General features: G+C 44.0%; 1 protein-coding gene and 1 non-coding gene across 2 annotated transcripts in view; one reads left to right on the plus strand and one right to left on the minus strand.

The window, feature by feature from the left end:
• LOC126268959 (carnitine O-palmitoyltransferase 1, liver isoform-like) overlaps positions 1-16,265 on the plus strand; it is a 180,382-nt gene that overhangs the window by 12,224 nt on the left and 151,893 nt on the right. The window lies entirely within an intron of this gene.
• Positions 7,933-8,005, minus strand: Trnat-agu (transfer RNA threonine (anticodon AGU)). The gene has a single exon. It is a non-coding gene; the product is annotated as a tRNA-Thr (tRNA).

Raw genomic sequence — 16,265 nt, forward strand, 5'->3', positions numbered from 1 at the left:
ATTTGAGGATATTCAGGGAATGGATTAGCTAGCCCGTTCTCCCGAATTAAATCCCATCGAGCACGTGTGGGATGCGTTCTACATCTACACCTACATCCGTACTCGGCAAGTCACCTGACGGTGCGTGGCGGAGGGTACTTTGAGTACCTCTGTCGGTTCTCCCTTCTATTCCAGTCTCGTATTGTTCGTGGAAAGAAATATTGTCGGTATGCCTCTGTGTGGGCTCTAATCTCTCTGATTTTATTCTCATGGTCTCTTCGCAAGATATACGTAGGAGGGAGCAATATACTGCTTGACTCTTCGGTGAAGTTATGTTCTCGAAAATTTAACAAAAGCCCGTACCGAGCTACTGAGCGTCTCTCCTGCAGAGTCTTCCACTGGAGTTTATCTATCATCTCCGTAACGCTTTCGCGATTACTAAATGATCCTGTAACGAAGCGCGCTGCTCTCCGTTGGATCTTCTCTATCTCTTCTATCAACCCTATCTGGTACGGATCCCACACCAGTGAGCAGTATTCAGGCAGTGGGCGAACAAGTGTACTGTAATCTACTTCCTTTGTTTTTGGATTGCATTTCCTTAGGATTCTTCCCACGAATATCAGTCTGGCATCTACTTTACTGAAGATTAAATTTATATGGTCATTCATTTTAAATTACTCCTAATGCCTACTCCCAGATAATTTATAATGCTTCCAGTTGCTGACCTGCTATGTTATAGCTAAATGATAAAGGATCTTTCTTTCTGTGTATTCGCAGCACATTACACTTGTCTACATTGAGATTCAATTGCCATTCCCGGCACCATGCGTCAATACGTTGCAGATCCTCCTGCATTTTAGTACCATTTGCCATTGTTACAACCTCTCGCTATACTACAGCATCATCTACAAAAAGCCTCAGTGATTGATGGTTCAAATGGCTCTGAGCACTATGGGACTTAACGTCTGTGGTCATCAGTCCCCTAGAACTTAGAACTACTTAAACCTAACTGACCTAAGGACATCACACACATCCATGCCCGAGGCAGGATTCGAACCTGCGACCGTACTGTTGTGTAGAATGTATGCGATTGGCAATATCATAAGTTTCTCGGAAAAAATATTACCCACACAATTCCGAAGGCAACAATAGCTGAAAAAGTGCCAAAATTATCGCACAGTCAGCTTAACAGTTCATGCATCCAAGTAAGTGCCAAGTATGATTTACAGAAGGATGGAAAAGAAAATTCAGGATCTGTTAGCGGACTGTCAGTTTGGCATTAGGAAAGGTAAATGCAGCAAAGAGGCAGTTCTGACATCACGATTGATAAAGGAAACAAGACATTAAAAAATCATTGGATATGTCGACCTGGAAAAAGCGTTCGACAATATAAAATGGTTCAAGATGTACAAAATTCTCAGAAAAATAGGGGTAAGCTTTAGGGAGAGACGGATAACAATGCGCACAAGAACCAGGAGGAAACAATAAGGCTGAAAGATCAAGAACGATGTGTGCGGATTAAAAAGGATGTAAGGCAGGGATGTAGTCTTTCGGCCCTGCTGTTCAGTCTATACATCGAAGAAGCAATGATGGAAATTAAAGGAAAGGTTCGAGAGTGGAGTCAAAATTCAGAGTGAAAAGATATCAGAGATAAGATTCGCTAAATACATTGCTATCCTCAGTGGAAGTGAAGAGAATTACAGGATTTGTTGAAAGGAATGGACAGTCTAAAGAGTTCAGAATATGGGCTGAGAGTAAATCGAGCAAAGAAGAAAGTAATGAGAAGCAGTAGAAAAGAGAACAGCGAGAATTGGGGTTGACGAAGTAGGCAAAGTTAAGGATTCTACTACACTCATGCTCATAAATTAAGGATAAACTGATACATGGTGAAACAACGCTCTTGTGGGCGGTTTGCGGGCTTAAATCAACTCGTGGTATGACCATTCGGTGCCTTTGACCTGCTGTCGTCGCACGGTGGCGCTGGCAGCAGTCCAGATACGCAGAAGTGTGTCTGTGCATGTTAGAGTGCGGGTGCGGTGCAGCGAGTAAGTGTGCAGACGTTTTCAGACGTGCTAATGGTGACTGTGTGTTGAAAATGGCTCAAAGAAAACATATTGATGACGTTATGAGGGGTAGAATACTAGGGCGACTGGAGGCTAGTCAAACACAGCAGGTCGAAGCAGGGGCCATCCGTGAGCCACAAAGTGTGATCTCAAGATTATAGCAAGGATTCCAGCAGACAGGAAACGTGTCCAGGCGCTACAGTATGGGACGTCCACAGTGTACAACACCACCAGAAGACCTATATCTCACCATCAGTGGCCGCAGACGGCCACGGAGTACTGCACGTAGCCTTGCTGGGGACCTTACCGCAGCCACTGGAACAGTTGTCTCCAGACACACAGTCTACAGACGACTGAACAGACACGGTTTATTCGCCCAGAGACCTGCAAGGTGTATTCCACTGACCCCTGGTCACAGGAGTGCCCGTAAATCCTGGTGTCAACAACACAGTACATGGTCATTGGAACAGTGGTCCCAGGTTATGTTCATGGACGAGTCCAAGTATTGTCTGAACAGTGATTCTCGCCGGGTTTTCATCTGGCCTCAACCAGGAACCATCTACCAACCCTTTAATCTCCTTGAAAGGGACCTGTATGGAGGTCGTGGTTTGATGGTGTGGGGTGGGATTATGATTGGTGCACGTACACCCCTGCATGTCTTTGACAGAGGAACTGTAACAGGTCAAGTGTATGGGGAAGTCATTCTGCACCAGTATGTTCGCCTTTTCAGGGGTGATGTGGGTCCCACCTTCCTCCTGATGGATGATAACGCACGGCCCCACCGCGCTGCCATCGTGGAGGAGTACCTTGAAACGGAAGATATCAGGCGAATGGAGTAGCTTGCCTGTTCTCCAGATCTAAATCCCATCGAGCACGTCTGGGATGCTCTCGGTCGACGTATCGCTGCACGTCTTAAAACCCCTACGAAACTTCAGGAGCTCCGACAGGCACTGACCCCAGCAGCTGCTCGACCACCTGATCCATAGTATGCCAACCTGTTGTGCGGCCTGTGTACGTGTGCATGGTGATCATATCCCATATTGATGTCGGGGTACATGCGCAGGAAACAGATCTGTGTCGTGTGTGTTCCCTATGTGCCTATGCTATTAGCGACAGTTTTGTGTAGTGCGACGTTGTGTGGCACCACATTCTGCAATTATTCTTAATATATGAGCATGAGTGTACCTAGGCAGCAAATTAACCTATGACGGAGGTCATAAAAACAGACAAGCACTGACAAAACGGGAATTCCTGGCAAAGAGAAATCTGCTAGTATCACACATAGGTCGTAATTCAAGGAAGAAATTTCTGAGAATGAGAATGTACGTTTGGACCACTGCATTGCATGGTAGTGAGTCATGGACTGTAGGAAAACCGGAACAGAAGAGAATCGAAGACTTTGAGATGTGGTGCTACAGAGAATGTTGAAAATTAGGTGTACTGATACGGAATGGTAGAGCTTCAGCGCCAAATTGGCGAGGAAAGGAACATATGGAAAATACTGACAAGAAGAAGGGACAGGATGATAGGACATCTGTTAAACATCAGGGAATAGAGAGAAGTGTAGAGGGTAAAAACTGTAGAAGAAAACGGAGATTGGAACACATGTAGCAAATAACTGAGGATTGAGGACGTAAGCTGCAATTTTTACTTTGACATGGAAAGATTGGCCACAGGAGAGGAATTCGTGGCGGGCCGCATCAAACTAATCAGAAGACTAATGTCAAAAAAGGGAAGAAGTACAGCATGTAGGAAAGTGACCTCTTGCTATTTTGGCATGTTACTAGACTGTGGCTGAGGATACTCCACATGTAACTTACAGGAGAGTGGAAATGCGCAGCCCATTAATAACGTGATAAAAAATTCTTCACAGTGTCAGGTCAGAACAAAGATGACGGTAGAACTGTTTACAGTACTGAATATTACATACTCTAGCAATAGTTTCTGTTATTTCCTTTATCCATTTTAAAGTAATGGATTGTTTGTGCAAGTTTGATGGTTTCTATAAGAAACTATAAAAGACCCATAAAAATACTTCAATTAATTTTCGTTTAATTTAGAAATTTTGTGAGGTGATGTTTACTCATTTTTATCGAAGCAAGTGTTTCAAATTATTCGAGAGATTTACCACAGGGATTCAGAATTATTAACACGTTTCCTGTACAAACATTTCCAACGCATATTTCTACTTAAATAAATATGAATGTTGATGGCATAAACAGAACACTTATTTCTGAAGGTGCAGCCAAGTATATCCTTTAATAGCTATTTTTCATTGGACTGCGTTAAATGAATGAAAAATCCTAAATACAAGTAACTTACAAATTCTCAATAAAGTTTTATTGCACAGTGTAACTGCGTAAAACTAAAATTCAGTTAATGCCTGTTAGACATGATATTTAGTCTTATTCGTCGAGTTGCTCCGGCGAACGTGCCATTGACGACGTATGGGTCCACTAGTACAATGACTGAACAACCGCTGGCCAGTTTGATGCGACGACCTTCCAGAAAATCGTCGGCTGTACGATATAACATACTTTGCTGATTGACTGGCATTGTATAGAAAGTAAAATTGCCCATTTATCATGGGATATGTTCAAATTGTCTTAAACCATGACCGTATATGATGGAAAGTAATTTTGTTAATCTACCTGTTTTCTCCATTTTACGCTCTAACGAGCTAGTCTTGAGTGCCAAAAACTTGCTATCGAATGAATACTCATGGTCAGAGCATCAATAAAAAATTAACAACTCGAACAGTAACCAATCAATCCCTGTTCAGCTCTAGCTTTTGTTTCATTGCTGATACGATTGCCAATAACAAGCTGATCTTCACGTTATTGCGACATTGTTCAGCAAGATTTTTATACATAACACCGGTTACAGATGTCTTTGCATCTTTTTAAATTTGTGAAACACTCTGATGCAAATTTATTTCATTCTATGACAACTGATGTGAACAAAATGTAATAAATATATTAAAGAGAAAGTAGTTAGTAAATGGTTCATTCCGTCTGTATGGCACAAAAAAGGAGGCTGCAAACTTTTCGCTAGCACTATGAAGTTTATTTCAGTCAGTGCTCACGTAAATTCTTTAGCCATAAAGTAATGTATGTGACCACCGATTGAGATAAACTTTATAGTTAAAAACAATGTGCTCGCAGATTCTGTTTTCCAATAACATGGCAACTAATTCTCGTCAATACTATCTTAAGCTTCCTCCCCAAGAAATCAGACTAATCACTTTCACTCTTAGAAAGCACACAATGCAAGTTGACGAGAAGGTTGCTGAAATTTAATCAAAAGTATAAAGGCAATATCATGAAACAAAATCGTCCCCTTGAAATTGATGAACAGCAACGTATTGAGTCTGTGTATTGCACATGTACTATGTAACCAGGGGGCAAATGCAGTTCACAAGATTGTCTTATACTCTTTATTGCTCAAACTCATTATTCGTTCTCCTAACAAAAAACGATAAATCAGTCAGTGAGAGACTATGAATGTTGCTAAGACCAGATATGGAGCGATAGGTGAAAGCCAAACCCAATGAAAATGAGCAAAATTATTTTCTTGTGGAATCCTGCGGTGAAGACTCCCTTGAATAATATGAAACACGTGCACTGATAAAATGAGTAAACTTAAACACTCAAAATTTCTAATTTAAACGACAGTAAAATGAAGAATTTCTACGTGTTTTTAGTTTCTTACATAACTTATCAAATATACACAAATAATCATTTAATTTATAAACAAAATTAAATAACAGAAGTTTGGTAGCGTGCGAAATATTCAGTACTACAATCAGTTTGACCTGGTATTGTGAAGAATTTTCGATCAAACTAGAAATCGAATGAGAGAGAGAGAGAGAGAGAGAGAGAGAGAGAGAGAGAGAGAGAGAGAGTTGTAGACATGCATCAGAAGGTTAGACATATGCCTGTCTGTTGAACGAACCTGCTAACGGTGAACTCAAAAAACTTTGTTAGTACCTGTGCGGGGATGGTTGTGAAAGTCTGCGGAATGAATACAGCGTGAGATTGGCCCTTTCCTTGGTTAACTAATAACACAAAACGGCGTTTTTTTCGGAAACTAACGTTGTGCTTTTTATGTGATGACTCATTTCGTAGAGGTAGTGAGCCTTTATGGTTCATATCCGATAGTGATTTTATTTAAGCCATAAATTTTTAGACACACGGCGACAAAATAGATCGCCAGATTAGGGAAGTAAATCTGTCTTCGGAGCCGTTGCTGTTGAGGTTAGGGAGAACATTTCTCAACCATTTTAGATCCAAATATCCCGCCTGATCAGAAGGAATTAGCTAGAAGTCTGATTATTTTAAGCCAAACCTAGCTGGTTTTGGGAAGGATTATAGTCACTATAAAACGCTTCTGCAAGAGCCGATAGACCAGCTTAGATTTCTGAGGGTCTCCCATGATAGAAACTTTTCGGGCCGCTAGGGTGGAAACAATGATAACGAAAGGTCTTTCGCGTATGAGGGGAGGCACCAGTTACAGTGTTCGATATTAAAGCAAACGTCAATCAATCTGTAATGACAATGCTGTGTGGTTGAAAGGTTGACTGTTGACTTCATTCTGAAACGTGCTCAGGTCTCGATGAGTCTGGCGGAGCGCTTTGCGAAATGAATTGCAGAAGGCTGACATCCTTCGGAGTGACCGCGAATGCGTGATCCGGAGAGATCTGCAGCGTTGAGGTTTACATGCTAAGAGAGAGTGGGAAATAAGTTTTTGATCCCATCCTAGGTAGCAAATGTACAATATTTGTTAAAAGTATTCTGACGTCTAGTAGTGGACAGTAATATGGGGAATGTTCATCCTTCGCCTTTGCAACAGTCTGAACTATGCTGGGGGCACTTTCAGTAAGGTGTCTGAGTGTCTGTGGAGGAATGGCAGCCATTCCTCTTCAAGACCCGAAATAGCAGAAGCTAGTGTTGTTAGACGCTGCAGTCTGGGACGAAATCGACGTCATAACTCATCCCAAAGGTGTTCCATTGGATTCACGTCGGGGTTCTGGCAGGCCAGTCCATTTCAGGAATGTTACTGTCCACAAACCACATAGCTTCACAGATGATGCTTTGTCACAGAGTACATTGTCATGCTCATACAAACATTCATATTGTCCGAACTGTTCCTCTATTGTGTGCAGTACTCAATATTGTAAAATGTGACGACAGAGTTCACGGATAAACAGCCGGGTGTTAGTGTCCGACGGGCACAATATTTCAGCAAGCGCCACCTTGTCATCATCAGGTGCGATGACGAACTGACCGCCGGCGCCTCGCCAGTTAGTTCGTCAGCACATCTGATGATGGCAACGTGGTCGCTTGCCGAAGTATTGTGCCCGTCGGACACTAACCCCCGGCTGTTCACCCGTGAACTCTTTCGTCACGAAGTACGCCGTGAGAAATTGAAGCCACACTGCCAAATGTCTGCCCCTGTAGCTGAGTGGTCAGCGCGACAGACTGTCAATCCTAAGGGCCCGGGTTCGATTCCCGGCTGGGTCGGATATTTTCTCCGCTCAGGCACTGGGTGTTGTGATGTCCTAATCATCATCATTATTTCATCCCCACAGTGGCTTCAAATCGGAAGACTTGCACCCGGCAAACTGTCTACTCCACAGGAAGCCCTTGTCACAGGATACTGTAAAATGTGTTCACATCCTTCCGCATTTGGAGTTTTCTCCAGCACAATAAGAGGACCACATCTTAACCGCAAACTGTAGCACCACTTCCTGCGTACCTCACTGCCGGTACTGTACACGATGACAGGTAACGTTCTCCATGCAATCGCCAAATCCAAATCCTTTCAGATCTTATAATTTAATTTTCCCCGGGATATTTAAGTCTTAATTGAAGAATTGAATTACAGTTTGAGCTACGGCCGGGACTCGAACCCGGGTCTTCTTGCTTACTAGGCAGAAATGCTAACCATTACACCACCACAGCACTATGGTCAACATTGCTGCACAAACTACATGAGTCGAATGCCCTCCCCAACACAAACTTCAATTCATATCTTCAGCTTATTTACCCCTACATTGCCATTACGTCCAACGCTGGGGTGCTATTCCAATGCCGGAGAGCCCTGGCAATAGTGACAATGTAGGGGGAAAATAATCTGAAGATAAGAATTGAAATTTGTGTTGGGGAGAGTATTCGATTTAGGTAGTTCGTGCAGGAATTTTGATCATAGTCCTGTGGTGGTGTGATGGTTAGCATTTCTGCCTAGTAAGAGAGAAGACCCGGGTTCGATTCCCGGCCGTGGCACAAATTTTAATTCAATTCTTCGCCTTCCATCATTATTGTAGCCTAACCTTTCATCAGACTGCCACAGAGCACAGCATGATTCATCACTTTTCCAGTCATCCACTGACTACTGGTTTCGCTCTTTACACTACCTCAAACGTAGTACAGAAATATGTGGCTTATGAGGAGCTGCTCGGCCATTGCACACCTGTCGTTTTATCTCCTTATGCACAGTCATTGTGTCAGTTGGACTGCTGACAGCACTTTGAAACTCGCGAGTGATTCCTTCGGCTGATTTCATGCGATTAACAACCGCTCTCAGCAACGACCGACGGTCTGGATAATCTTTGTTTAGCTATGGCTGTTCCTTCGCGTTTCCAGTTCATTATCAGACCACCACCAACAGTCTTGGACAGCTTTAGAAGGGTTGAAAAATTGGCAGATTCGCTACTCAGGCGACATCCAATGACTAGTCCACTTTCTAAGTCAGTCAGCTCCCCTGACGGCCCATTATGCTGTTACTGCACTCTAGTGACAACACAGAACTCCCAGCATCCTTTTATAGTATCGAGCCCGCCTCTCGTGACACCTAGTAGTCAATTCCACATTACACACTGATGTCCAGATACTTTTGATGAGGAAGGTCCAATGAAAGTTCAGAGTTGATGACATAATCATCAATCGTGTGTAGCAGTTTGAATTCAGAATGCAGAAGCTCTGAGGGCAGTCGGTCAAATATTGTGCTACATTGACAACTGCAGCCATATGTTAAGATTACGACAATATCTGAAAGAGGGCTATCGTGTCCTCCACCCAATCTCTTCCTAGACACTGAATCTAGTCCTATCGTTTGGACATAAGTATCTGATCTTCTTTTACTAAAAACGAGAATGGAGAATACTGTTGCCGTTTAGAAAGCAAAGGCCCCTCTTCTGCCGATTTTGATCTCGGCACAAGTTCAAGGAACACAGAACTGTAAGGTTTTCGCAAGCTACCAGTCGGTAGAGTTTTTATGTGCTAAGACAGTCGACTCATAATGACCAGGTTCCAGGTTTCCTTTTCCTTTTCATAGTTGACAAATACCGTACCAGTTCCTTCTAAATGGCCGAAATGTTTCTTCCCTTACCTTTTTCAACCAGAGCCAACGTTCCATCTGTAACAACCTCAATGTCGACACAATGTCAAACTGCAACCGCCCGTTGCTTCCTTCGCTCACTGACTTCTTCCTTTTTTTATTTACGCTGATGGTCATTAAAACTGCAACACTAGGAAGGATAGAAAATAACGAAGTTTTGTTATTGTGCGGGTGAAATACAAAAACGGCTCTGAGCACTATGGGACTCAACTTCTGAGGTCATAAGTCCCCTAGAACTTAGAACTACTTAAACCTAACTAACCTAAGAACGTCACACACATCCATGCCTGAGGCAGGATTCGAACCTGCGACCGTAGCGGGTGAAATACAGTAGCAAAAATACGCGACTGGATTTGTATGTGATTTTCCTGTGTGAGGAGTTCGAAATTTTGTACACAGAGCTGTCGCCTCTAACAGTGGTCCAACTCGGCTGGGTATCTAGTCGAAATGAGCTTGGATGAGAGATGGGAGCATTGTAGCTTTGTCTCTGTGCCAGAGTCCATTAATCGCAGTGGCTTGCGAGTGGGTGCGTGCACTTCTCTCGGAAAACCGTGACTAGATGTTTCCAGTGAATGAGAGATTGCCGGCCGCTGTCGCCGAGCAATGCTAGGCGCTTCAGCCCGGAACCACGCGGCTGCTACGGTCGCAGGTTCGAATCCTGCTTCGGGCATCGATGTGTGTGATGTCCTTAGGTCACATAGGTTTAAGCAGTGCTAAGTCTAGGTGACTGATGACCTCAGATGTTAAGACTCATTGTGCTTGGAGCCATTTGAACAATTTTTGAATGAGATATCTGGAGAATGTGCTGACCAGGTAAACAGTCGAACACCATCTGCACAGAGGTAGGTCAGGGCAGAACGGGTAACGTGTCGCCTTGCATTATCTTCTTGAAAGGTAAGATGACGCTGACTTCAACGATAGGACACATCCATCGGCTGCATCACTTCATAAACGTATTGGATGATGTCCAGAGGCCATCGTGAAATGTATCCAATGGCATCTCGTTTTATAACTTGAAGTATTGGCCCCGTGTGACGATTACGAATGCGTTGTAGCAACGTTCTTTCTCCTCGGACCCTGACGTTCATTGTAATACTGCAGAAGGAACCGTGATTCGCCTGACAAAAATACGTGGTGTCACTCCATTACCACTGTCATCGTTGGGCGATCTTCGGCGCGCTACTCTGCTACCGGTTCAAGGAAAGCCAAAACAATATTGTCGTCGTGCTCAACGGTCCGAGGTGCTCCAGACGCTGTTGCACTCTTCGTGTGGGTGCTTGTCATGCAGCAAACAAACCTGTGCATGAGATGGCTCTACGATCCTGCACATCGATTCCATGTTCGCATAACAATCGTGGAAGCCCGACCAACGCAAGACGTAATATAACGGAACAATAAACTATATCGTCAATAGGCCATAATCGTGCTGCCTTCGAAATCGGACACATGCCGGCAGACGTTTTCCTGCTTGCCGAGACACAATCGGATCTCCACATAAGTATCCAACATTCAAATGCGGCCACTGAATGAGATACCCTCTGCCTCTTTCTTTACGCAGGGTGGTCAGAAACAGTTTGAAGCGTTCGTTTCGTTCCTGAAACAACGATATAAAAAAATTGGTATGGACAGTGGAAAGGATCGAACCCGAGACAACGGCTGCGCAGTCTCGTGCGCTATCATCTACGTTACGAGAACACCTGACATTAATTGTATCTGGTGGGCCGCTTGAATTTGCGAGTGAAACGGCCTGACTGGCGAACTTCAATGTTAACCCGAAAACGGCGCAAGTATCGAATTTTTTCTTAACAATTATTTCTCAGCGCAACCTACACTGCGTTCCTTACAAGCTTTTCAGACTGCTTCTAACCACCTTGTATACATGATGTAGATGGTGTTACACCCCCTCTGTGCGATTGTGCTGAATTGCATACCGAAGCACATGTTACTGTTCATACCAATTCGATGCCTTTTACACGCCGCCTAGAGGCATTACAATATTAAATGCGAAGACTGTACGAGGACTGAAATTGTGACTACTGTTTATTTACAGCTTCTTCAAAATAGTTTCAGAGTTTTACTATCCTTCAGAGTAGTAACCAGCACTGTTTATAACCCGTTGCCAGCGATCTCGATTTCGTAGGATGGCCTTAGCAGCGCCAGTTACGTCGATAGGTCGAGTAACAGTTCTTCTCTCATTTTAGGAAGCAAGTTGAAGTCACAAAAGTCCGAGGAGTGTGACGGGTGGTACAAAACTTTTCAGGCCCATTAATCGAACTAATCAGTCACAACTTGCACCATATGCGCCCGACATTCAGATCAAGTTTTATTATCCATCAGCGTGAAATGTCTGATACCAGTCACCCTACAACAATCGTCGAAAGGTTTCAGACTGGAGGAGGCAGCATTATGGTCTGTGGAATGTTTTCGCTGCATTCTCTTGGTGATCTCGGCATTATGGAAAGTGCAATGGATCGACAAGTATGCATCTGTCATTAGGAAACATGCCCACACTTAGAAGCGGTTTATCATTTCCTCGGTGCGATGGCATCTACCAGCAGGACAGTGCAACGTGTCACACAGCTCGCCGTTTACGTGCGTGAATCGAAGAGCACCAGGATAAGCTTAGTGTACGCCACTGGCCACCAAACACCCTGGATTAAAACCCAGTCGAGAATTTGTGGGACCACCTCAGTCGGGCTGTTCGCGCCATGGATCGTCAACCGAGAAATATAGCACAGCTGGCGGCGGCACTGTAGCCGGCCAGGCATCACATCCTTGTCGTTACCCCCAGAAGCTTACTGACTCTCTTCTTGCACGTCCACGCTGCCAAAAGTCGTTATTCGGGCTTTTGACAGGTGGTCACATTGTGACTGGCCCTTGTAGATTCAAGTTCGTGCCTTTCGATTCAGCAGCATCACACTAGAGATCTCAGCTATGGAGACAGATTTAACTACACTACTGGCCATTAAAATTGCTACACCAAGAAGAGATCAGATGATAAACGGGTATTCATTCGACAAATATATTATAATAGAACTGACATGTGATTACATTTTCACGCAATTTGGGTGCATAGATCCTGAGAAATCACTACACAGAACAACGACCTCTGGCCGTAATAACGGCCTTGATACGCCTGGGCATTGAGTCAAACAGAGCTTGGATGGTGTGTACAGGTACAGCTGCCCATGCAGCTTCAACAAGATACTACAGTTCATCAAGAGTAGTGACTGGCGTATTGTGACGAGCCAGTTGCTCGGCCACCATTGACCAGACGATTTCAATTCAAATGGTTCAAATGGCTCTGAGCACTATGGGACTTAACATCTATGGTCATCAGTCCCCTAGAACTTAGAACTACTTAAACGTAACTAACCTAAGGACATCACACAACACCCAGTCATCACAAGGCAGAGAAAATCCCTAACCTCGCCGGGAATCGACCCCGGGAACCCAGGAGCGGGAAGCGAGTACGCTACCGCACCGTTTTCAATTGGTGAGAGATCTGGAGAATGTGATGGCCAGGGCAGCAGTCAAACATTTTCTGTTTCCAGAAAGGCCCGGTCAGGACCTGCAACATGCAGTCGTGCATTATCCTGCTGAAATGTAGGGTTTCGCAGAGATCGAATGAGGGGTAGAGCCATGGGCCGTAACACATCTGAAATGTAACGTCCACAGTTCAAAGTGCCGTCAATGCGAACAAGAGGTGACCTAGACTTGTAACCAATGGCACCCCATACCTTCACGCAGGGTGATACGCCAGTATGGCGATGACGAATACACGCTTCCAATGTGCGTTCACCGCGATGTCGCCAAACACGGATGCGACCATTACGATGCCGTAAACAGAACCTGGATTCATCCGAAAAAATGATGTTTTGCCGTTCGTGCACCCAGGTTCGTCGTTGAGTACACCATCGCAATCGCTCCTGTCTGTTATGCAGCGTCAAGGATATCCGCAGCCATGGTCTTCGAGCTGATAGTCCATGCTGCTGCAAACATCGCCGAACTGTTCGTGCAGATGGTTGTTGTCTTGCAAACGTCCCCATCTGTTGGCTCAGGGATCGAGACGTGGCTGCACGATCCGTTACAGCCATGCGGGTAAGATGCCTGTCATCTCGACTGCTAGTGATACGAGGCCGTTGGGATCCAGCACGGCGTTCCGTATTACCCACCTGAACCCACCGATTCCATATTCTGCTAACAGTCTTTTTATCTCGACCAACGCGAGCAGCACTGTCGCGATACGATAAACCGCAATCGCGATTGGCTACAATCTGACCTTTATCAAAGTCGGAAACGTGATGATACGCATTTCTCCTCCTTACACGAGGCGTCACAACAACGTTTCACCAGGCAACGCCGGTCAACTGCTGTTTGTGTATAAGAAATCGGTTGGAAATTTTCTTCATGTAGGTGTCGCCACGGTGGCAACCTTGTGTGAATGCTCTGAAAAGCTAATTATTTGCATATCACAGCAACTTCTTCCTGTAGGTTAAATTTCGCGTCTGTAATACGTCATCTTCGTGGTGTAACAATTTTTATGGCCAGTAGTGTATTGTCTACATCTACAGCTATATTCTGCAAGTCTCCTTTCATTGTGAGGCGGACGGTATTTCAGATATTGCAATCTATTTCTCCATTCCCTGTTCCATTCGTTAACAGCACGCGGGAAGAATGATTGTCGATAAATTAGCTCTGATTTTTCCGATTTTCTCGTTGTCGTCATTTTGTGAGGCGTATGTGGAAGCAAGTAACACGTTGCCCGCTTCTTCCCGGAACGTATGCCCTTGGAATTTCAACAGTAACTCTGTATTTCAAACAGTAACGGTCCTATCACTCTTGCTTGGAGTATTCACGAAATTACCTTTGTTGATTTTGTTATGCGCGACGTGTTAAGTTCCACTCGCAAGGAAGACCTGAATCCAGTCGCAAATCTGGTATGATAGTCGGTAAGCTCGTATTTTGTTCTCTTAGCGGCTGTGGTAAAATGTATCTAATGCCACCCTGAAATCAACGAACGCGATATCAACCTGGATGGCGACGTATATGGCAGTCTCGATCTCATGGACGAACAGAGCGGTCTGAGTACCAAGATCTCTGCGGAGTTCATGCTGATTTTTATAGAGGAGATTTTCGTTCTCCAGAAGTGCCCAAATACGTGAGCATAAAACATGTTCCATAATTCTACAGCTCTTGACGTCAGTGACACAGACCTATATTTACGTGCGTTTGTCGTTCGACCTTTCTTGAAAACGAGAATGACTTGAGGTTTTTTTCAGTCACTAGGTACCTTTCGTGGCTCCTGCGGCCTACGCTAAACTGTTACAATAAGGCGACGAAGTTCTTACGCATTATTTCTGTAGAACCTCACAAATATCTCGACCGATACAGGTGCCTTTGCACTATTAAGCGATTGCAGTTATTTTTCTATTCCACGATTACTTATGTCAATATCTGTCATCACTGCGTTCGTGTGACGACTGTAAGGAGAATCCGTACTACAGTTTACGCAGTGAAACAGTTTAGGAAGACCGAATTCAAATGAAAGACAACAAATTATTGGCGTAATAGGTAGAAAAATTGAAGAACCCGCATTTTCAGTTTGCAAAAATTTGAAGCAAATATATGGAGGTTCAAAATGGTTCAAATGGCTCTCAGCACTGTGGGACTTAACATCTAAGGTCATCAGTCTCCTAGACTTAGAACTACTTAAACCTGATTAACCTAAGGACATCACACACATTCATGCTCGAGGCAGGACTCGAACCTGCGACCGTAGCGGTCGCGCGGTTCCAGACTGAAGCGCCTAGAACCGCTCGGCCACAAGGACCGGCTATGGAGGTTCCCAAGGCGTAATTTACTCAGATGGGATACAACAAGCGATGCGACACCCTGCTGAGAAGAAAGCACGAGCCATTTTTACGTGCGACACTCGTGTTCCCATTGGACAATACGTCAAGCGACGTCGATCAGTGGGCAACTGAGGGATGGAACTGCACAAATCATTACCTCAGTTGCAGTCATGAGCTCTTCCGAACTGGAATTCAGTGTCTTTTATCATTATTTAGAGCTCAGCAAACTGAAAACGAAGCGGACGACTGGGTGTCCCTGAACAATTACATTATTGCCAAACATATCTAGACTGCAATTTTGAGTCGATTCTGTCTAAATAAACGTACATTCCAAGAATTTACAGACAGATTTTACTTTTTGAAGCAACTCATATCAGGAATTATGACGCAGTGGGACACACATTTACGACTTGCAGCTTCCCCTGATGAGGAGCTACAATAAGGTAAGTGCGTATAAGCGTGTAGCTGACTTTAAAAGGCTACCATAAAAGGTTTATTAAAAAAATCCCGGAAGACTCTATTCAGTGCATAGCCTATATAAATAATTATAACATAAGAAGCCCAGGATAACGTTTTCACAAGAATTTAATTTCACGGATGGTTCAGAAGAGCCAATATTCGGAAAAATGTTGCTACATTTCAAAAAGATTAGCAGCAATAAATGATGCACTTACGGTGGGTGGATACTGACTACGTATAAAAAACAATGGGTTTGGTCAACTAGGAAACGCCCATGATATTGAACAGTAATTTTTGTTTTAGATCTCTTTCTCGCCTCACAAAGGTTCCTAAATTGAAAAACATCCAGGCACCATCACGGTAATCAACTAAAGACGACAGATCGATTTCCTTTTTAATAAGCTTTTTTTCCTTTTCAGACGTTCGGTATCACTGTGTTTGTTTCAACGCATCTCTTTGAATATCCATAGGAGCTTTTCTATAGAAGCTGAACGAAAAAGCTAATATGGAA

The sequence above is a fragment of the Schistocerca gregaria genome, chromosome 1 (assembly GCF_023897955.1).
Source record: "Schistocerca gregaria isolate iqSchGreg1 chromosome 1, iqSchGreg1.2, whole genome shotgun sequence".
Classification (NCBI taxonomy): domain Eukaryota; kingdom Metazoa; phylum Arthropoda; class Insecta; order Orthoptera; family Acrididae; genus Schistocerca; species Schistocerca gregaria.